The 7,801-nt window shown below is 46.4% G+C and overlaps 2 non-coding genes across 2 annotated transcripts; one reads left to right on the forward strand and one right to left on the reverse strand.

Moving 5' to 3' along the window:
• Window positions 1-192: 192 nt before the first annotated feature.
• On the reverse strand, window positions 193-265 carry TRNAK-UUU. The gene has a single exon. It is a non-coding gene; the product is annotated as a tRNA-Lys (tRNA).
• Window positions 266-5,409: 5,144 nt separating this feature from the next.
• Window positions 5,410-5,481, forward strand: TRNAA-CGC. Its single transcript has one exon. It is a non-coding gene; the product is annotated as a tRNA-Ala (tRNA).
• Window positions 5,482-7,801: the final 2,320 nt, after the last annotated feature.

Consider the following 7,801-nt stretch of genomic DNA (forward strand, 5'->3'; position numbering starts at 1 on the left):
GGCGGGGAGATCCTTTCCAAACCCACTCCCTCCTCAGAGGAGGCACCACTCTCCGCCTTGGTGCAGGGGCCCTCATCCGCCCCAGTCGGAGCACCACTCCCCCGCCTGGATCCAATCTGCTTGACACGGGAGGGGAGAACTGTTCAAACACTTATTGGATGTGAGAATTGAGGGGAAAAAGGTCAACCTCTCCGCCCGAACAGGGACTTGAACCCTGGACCCTCAGATTAAAAGTCTGATGCTCTACCAGCTGAGCTACTCGGGCTCCCGTACTGGGACTCCTCTGACCGCCTAGGAAAGGTCAGGGCAGTCGCCTGATGTTGACCGTTTTTTTTGTTGACAACGTGTCGAAAGCAGCCGCTTGCACGCGGAACTCAGGTGCCCCGTGTGGGATAAATGGGGTCCCCTTTATTAAGGCGAGGAGTGGCGCCCCGTCTGGGGCGGATGAGGTCCCCTTTACGAAGCTGTAGGAAAAGCACCTCTCCCGCTGGTTGGTACGTTGTGGTGTTTCCTCCAGAAGTGAAGAGGAACTCCTGAATTCCTTCTGATAAGATGCTTCATATTTCATATTCTTCTACAATCTTTTTTCTTTCTGATATCTAAAGGCTGATACATTTTTTCTGTGAATGATCTAAGATTGTCTTCTAACCAAATCATTCACTCATAAAATGGGTGTGTTAAGATTGAAAAGAGGTTTCTGACTTTCTGCCAGTACATATTCCCTCCATAACTTCCTGCAGGCAGAAACCCATCTTTAAATTTTCCACAACCCTCGGAATCCCCTAATATTCCAGAAATTACTTTGCAATCCACTGGGGAGAGAAATTCTTGGGTTCACACACACACACACACACACACACACACACACACACAAACACATTCAGAAGGTTGATAATATACTTTTTAAAAGCTATTCGAGTATGTATTTGCTTTAAAAACAAAATGTGTAACAGTAAAAAGATAAGATATATATTTGAAAAGAGATTCAGATATATGTACTTTCAACAAGGAAAGTTATCATAAAAAAGGTGAAATTCACATCTGAAAGGACACTTAGACATACATTTGAAAAGATAGCAACTCACAGTATATATCTTGGGGCAGTTGGAATAAAGGAAGTTTCCAAAGGAATTTTTATAGGTTAAGGTAGACTTACCAGGTTCTCGGTTGGGGGTGGGGGGCGGTCAGGATAATGTTAAGCTAAGGTTCCCTTTTGCCCCCAGCAAAGAGCAAAGTGCCATCATCGAGGCAGCTGAACTCCTAGAGGGAGGTCACTCTGCCAGTTTCAAGGACTTGCCAATGGCTGTAGGCAGTAAGGGAATTTAATTTTTCATTTGCCTTAGTTTCCCCCATCACCATGGCCAGCACTTAAACCCCTTTCCTTAGTTCTTGGGTGGCCAGGAGTGTCCCAGGAATATCACACGTGTCCCACCTGGGGTGGGGGGGCGGGGAACGGGTGCTGTAACCTGTACTTTGCCCTCAGCTTGCCCCACGCTCCCTCATCAAAGCCAGTGAGTTGTAATCTTCCATTATGGGTAAAGATGGTCCATTTAATAATTGAAGAGACAGAATTTGGGTAGTTACCTGGAGAAAAAATTGATTCCATATTCCACAGCGTATAGCAGAATGAATTCCAAATAGTGTTTCCAGTTGTGATTCAAAAATCCAAAATTATTTAAAGAAAAATATTGACAAATTTTATTTCAAGAGAGCATCTGAAAGACTGGTCAGAGTATAGTAGTTTTTCTTCAGTATATTTACTCTTTTCCTACTTTCCAAATTTTATACAATAAATATGTACTATTAGAATAATCATGGAGTCAAACAAAACAAAACCTTCTGTAGGACAGAGTGAAAACCCACAAGCAAAGTCAAAGAGAAATCTCACACTGGGAAAATAGAATTGCCCTTCATATCGCAAAAAGGATAGTTTCCACACGTCACTAAGTGTAGGCTTGATTAGGGTGTAAGAGAAAACATGCGCAAAATCTCAGTGACTTCACAATAAAAGCTTATTTCTGGCATATTCCATCCCCCCCCCCATCCGTGGGTGGCTGATGGCTCTCCTCACCAGCATTCTCAGTCTGGGATTGAGAATTAGGATGATAAAGCAGTGTAGGGGAGGAAAAACGTCTTTTTCTCCTACCCAGTTTAAATTCACCGCCTGGGGCCCTGCAAATTAAACTGACCTAACACACGAACAAGGGGAACGTGAGCAGACGTGGGCTAAGGCACGCAGCCTGTGTTATGTGGCACTATTTCACGATGGAGCTAAAACGTGGGCTGATCCAGCATCTTAGCAGAGAAGAACACATCTGTAGAGAAGTGACAAAATAGAGGAAAAGGGTTTGGGACTTTCCTGCAGCAAACTGCGGGAAGGTCTGTTGGTACACATGCATTGCAGCACCAACCGTCTACTTCTCCACGGCCAGAAAACTTCCCCAGGAGGGGGAATTTGTGACAGCCCTCATTTCTCAGAAGTGTCTGCTTTTACTCAGATAAAGGAAGTTGTGGGAACGTCTTTTCAAATCTGCTGATTCTCATTTACCGCCAACTAAAAAATAATCGTTTTGCCAAAATGGCATATTCTGGGGTGGCAGACTTCAGCTTCTATCTAGAACAGTGTCCATTGCTATTTCGGAGGGAAAGTGAGCTATGAAGAATTAGGCACCTGCTTTTAAAGTTCAAGAGAGAAGCCACATGCATCCATTTACTCATTTGGGTGGGGGAAAAAAATGGTCACACCTAACTTCAAGGGAGCCGAGAAACATGTTCTGAACGTACACCCAGAAAAGGAGAAGAGACGTATTTGGGAAAATACCAATTACTACGCCCCCATACATATAAAAGGAGCCTATGTATCAATTAGAAAGATATCCAAGATTTAGCAGAAAATTTGGCGAAGAATATAAAAAGATGGTTCACAGAAGGGAGATAGAAATGGGTCTTAAATATATGAATTATGAAAAGATGCCCAAACTCATCGGAACAGAATTGGACACCAGAGCTAATCCGATTATGCACCAAATGGGTTGGTTATGAGTTGGTATTTAATAAAACTGAGTAATGGATATGCGGAAATTCATTATAACATCCTTTTTGTTCTTATCTATGTCAAAATGTTCTTCAGTAAAAAGGAAAGGAAAATTACACTAATTAATTCACACAAAAAGAAATAGAAAGTCTAAATACATGCATATATATTACAGAAATTAAATCAATAAACAATGACCTTCCAAAACAGAAAGTACCAGAGCCAGATGGGTTCATTGGGGAATCATACCAAACATTTAAGGAAGAAGTTATGCCAATTCTCAACAATTTCTTCCAATAGATAGAAGCATCAGGAATACTTACTAATTCATTTTATGAGGCCAGCATCACCCTAACAGAAAAACCAGACAAAGGCATTCCTATAAAGGAAACTTAAGATCAATATCTTTCATGAACACAAATGCAAAAATCCTTTAAAAAATAGCAAATCAGGGGCGCCTGGGTGACTCAGTCGGTTGAGCATCCGACTTTGGCTCGGGTCCTGATCTCACGGATCCGTAAGTTCCAGCCCCGCATCGGGCTATGTGCTGACAGCTCAGAGTCTGGAGCCTGCTTCAGATTCTGTGTCTCCCTCTCTCTGCCCCTCCCCCACTCGTGCTCTGTCTCTCAGTGTGAAAAATAAATTAAATAAATAAATAAATAATAGCAAATCAAATCCAACAATGTGCAAAAAAGAATTAAACATGATGCCCACATGGGGTTTACTGCAGGTACGCAAAGCTAGTTGGACGTTTGAAAATCAGATGACCTAATCCACCACATCAACAGGCTAAAGATAAATCACATGACCATATCAATAGATGCAGAAAAGCATTTGATAAAAATCCAACTTCGTTTATGATAAAAATTCTCAGCAAACTCAGAATAGAAGGGGAAATCTTCAGCTTGATAAAGAGTATGTATCTACAAAAATCCCGTAGCTAACGTTATTCTTAACCATGAGACACTCGAAGCTTCTGGCTAAAGTCAAGAGTAAGGCAAGGAGGTCCCCTCAGCACTCCCCAATATCCGTGAAGTACCAGCTCACAGAGTGACACTAAAAAGAGAAGTCAAGGGTGTAGGGAAGGAAGGCCTGCATTGGTCCATCATTACCCCCCAAGCGTGTTAGGGCTCCCTTTCAGTGTTGCGCCTGGTAGGGGTTTTGACAAATGGTTAATGGCACCATCACAGCATCACTCAGAGTGGTTTCTGGCTCCAAGAAACGAGTTTCCTCATCCCACACGCCCCCAGCACTAGGTGGTGCTGGTGTTCTGGGTTTGGGCCATTCCACCCAGTAGGCGTGTCCTGGCGTCTCCTTACTGCTGTCACTTGCACCTCCCTGACGACATACGTGGGACATCCTTCCCGGTGCTTACCTGGACTCCGCATGTCTCCTTTGGTGAGTGTTAATGTATTGGGCCTGTTTGGTTTGCTTTGGTTTTAATCAGAGGTTTGTTTTCTCACTGTTGAGTTTTAAGAGTTTTTGTACCCTTGGGATACCGGTCCGCTATCAAATCCGTGCCTTGAAAGTATTTCTCCCAGTCTACGGCTTGTCTGGTGAAGTCCCACTCGTCAGTTTACTCTTTTTATGGGTCCTGCGCCTTCGCTGCTGTCACAGTTTCTTCTGAACAGTCGCTGTTCTCTCCTGTCTAACTTCCGAGGTGAGAGGAGACCCTGGAGGGTGGCTGCCGCGGGGTCTGCGGTAGTTCAGGGGGTCTGGTGCGGGCTCCCTCCGCTCAGCCTTGCGGTGGGGGGGGGGGCTCAGGTGAGCTGGTGCGGGTCCCCCTCTTCCGCGCAGCCCTGCGGGGTCTCAGCTGGACGCGATCAAACAGAAGCTGGCACGTGGTCAAGAAAAGAGGGCAACAAGGAATCGCCGGCTCCTCAAATGGAAGACTCTTCACGAAGTCCAGGCTCGCGGTGTCCGCCGCGGTGACAGCCGGAGCCGAGCCGTGGCCTCCGGGGACGAAGATGTGGGCAGGATTTCCACGTTTTCATCTACCTGGACAGGTGTTTCTCTGAGCGGGATCAGGTCGGGGGCGGCACCTCCCCAGATTCATTCACCTTTCCAACATGTGGGTCGCATTTTCCATAAGTCCTTGGCTGGTGGAGGCTTCTCGCCAGGGTCCCCGAGGCCCCCCGCGTGCGCCCTGCCCGGTGCTCGGTGAGGCCGGCGGGATGGGAAGCAGGCGTCCGCAGCTCTGCTCGCTGCAGCCTAGAACTGGAAGCTGGCGCCGCGTGCGGGATGCAGGCCCTTGGTGACACCCGAGGAGGCTGCAGACGGGATTCCTCCTCGCCGACCGCCGCGCGCAGGCCCAGCGCCGAATAACCCGCGCTTTTAACAGGACAGGGAGGCTGCCCGGCCGGCGCCCTGCGCCAGGGGATGTAGCTCAGTGGTAGAGCGCATGCTTCGCATGTATGAGGCCCCGGGTTCGATCCCCGGCATCTCCACGGTAGCATTTTACCCCCATCCTTCTCCAGTTCAGCCTCTGCTCTAGAATCGCCAGAGAAAACAGTTTTTTTTTTTTTAGCCTGTTCTCATTTTTGCTGTTGCCATTCTCTTTAGGTCGAGCTATTTCCCGTCTGCCTATTTATTTTACTGCCATTTCATTAACTACCCACAGTAACTAACATTCCCTGCTTTCTGAAAACTCTCCTGGGGTGCAAAGCCAGAGGGGCCATCTTAAAAGTAAGTTCATCCTATGAAAGCGTCCACGAGGAGGGAATACAGGTGCGTATGACAGAGTGATTTAGCTCCATTCAATGAGGTCCCATCCATTCCATTTACTCCTGGAAAATAATCAGTAAACGCAAAATAGCTTTTAGTAATTATTTTAGGGGAGGGAGGGGGGAGGATTCCTGGTGTTGAGGTGGGAATTGGGTGTCAGTATTCAAGGGTCCACCCGAGCATCATTAGAATAATTTCTTCATATGCTGTCCTTACCATTTCATTTCTGTCTGGTTCTTTGGCTTTACTTAAAGATTCTGGGCAGGGGAGGTCTGGTCAGTGCAGGAGGTTCGGGAAGGCAGTAAGGTTAGAATTAGCCCACGGGTGGGAAGAAACCCATAAAAGATTGCCTGACGGTCCTGGGGGCCCAAGTGGCGCTGCCATCTGGCATCTCTCATCAAATGGATTTTTAGGCTTATGTGATTTCCGATTGCACTTACATTCATTCCTTGATTCAACTCAGTGCTTTGAACTGTTGATAATAAATAGCAACAATCTACCGTTTCTGTTCACATTTAAAAATACGGTAAACTGATACCATGTATTCGCCTGCCCTTATTATAAGGAAATCCAATAGTTTACTTATTGAGGCTTTGTCGGGTGGCTTTTGTTTATTACTGTGTAACCGCACTATGAATCAGTGGATGGAACCGAAAGGAGGGGAAGAGACGATTTATAAGCCGGATTTGCAGCTCTCTTATAAGCACCATACCGGAGGTTTGTAGGAGACACACTGGGACACAGCAGAGGGCCGGATCGATTCTTCTTGAGGAGGTGGGTCAGGCAAAGCTTCACAAAAGCAGAGACTGGTGATGGGTATTAGAGAACCAGTGCGAGGTTCACAGCGGGAAATGAGGATCATAGAGTTACTGTAGTCGTGACAAACATCGTGTGCACGGCATGAAGCCGTGGCAGAAAACGCGGGAAGACTTGGGTCGTTATGTGAGGCTGGATCACAGGATTCAGCAGGGAAATGTGGGAGATGTAGGACTGTGTGGCTCAGCGAGATTTTGGACTCTGTCAGTCAGTGTTCTTGGTTGCAAAAAGCAAACACTGCGTATGGTTCACTTAAGTGGAGAAGAATATCTGCTTGGCCAGGTTTGGATCCATGCCAGCAGCCTTGGAAGCAAGCATCTGACTCTAAAACTGTCAGGTTCCCTGAACATAATAAAGAAGCGCACACACACACACACACCACGTTTCCAATGACCACGTCCCCATGTATGGATGCCTTCCCAAAGGAGCCAGTAGGCAATGCAGAGACCACGAAGCCTTATAAACAAGACATGGCCACAATCGGACTTTAATTGTACAAAGTTAATTCTGAAATGTGAAAATGGATTGGGAATGGAGGTGAGACAAGATGAAAACAACTCAGTCATTATTGCAAAAGTCCTGAGAGCCTGGGGACCTGCACTGAGGAGTGAGCTTCAGGACATCAAAACCTGTGCTGAGACCATTCCTTAGGAACCCAGGAGTGAGAAAGCCAGAGGCTGGTGTGCTCCCAATGACCTGGACGGTGGGCACAGCTGGCTGTCTCAAAGATTGAGGTCCAGCAGGGGATCCATCTCTGGGACGGAGCTAAATTCTAAGAGCCTTGTCTGTTTGAATCTTTTAATATCTTAATTGATCATGCCTTCTTACCCATTGTTGTCACTTCCAATGGAATCTTTTCGACTGTGGGGAACAGTTAATTGACTTAGAAACCATCTGACCGCTTAACCCACTGTCTCTCATTCTTGCTATCCCAGTTCACCACTCAAGACAAGAACCCCCCAATTCTCTACCCCATCTGGTACCTTCCAGGATAGACATACCCTCTGTCCTTCCAGTTTAATGACTTAAACGTGCAGTCTGTCTCCCATGAATACTTCGACTCCACTCTTTGTAACTCAAGTCTCCATGCTTAACAACCCATCTAGCCAAACCTTCTTGCTTTAACTTAAACTGGCTCACCCTAATGACATTGCTGCTTCAAGCAGATCCAGCACATCCTTCAACTTCAGAATCAGGAGGGGTTGGGACCTTCCTGAGGCCACATTT

The sequence above is a fragment of the Lynx canadensis genome, chromosome B2 (assembly GCF_007474595.2).
Source record: "Lynx canadensis isolate LIC74 chromosome B2, mLynCan4.pri.v2, whole genome shotgun sequence".
NCBI classification, from domain to species: domain Eukaryota; kingdom Metazoa; phylum Chordata; class Mammalia; order Carnivora; family Felidae; genus Lynx; species Lynx canadensis.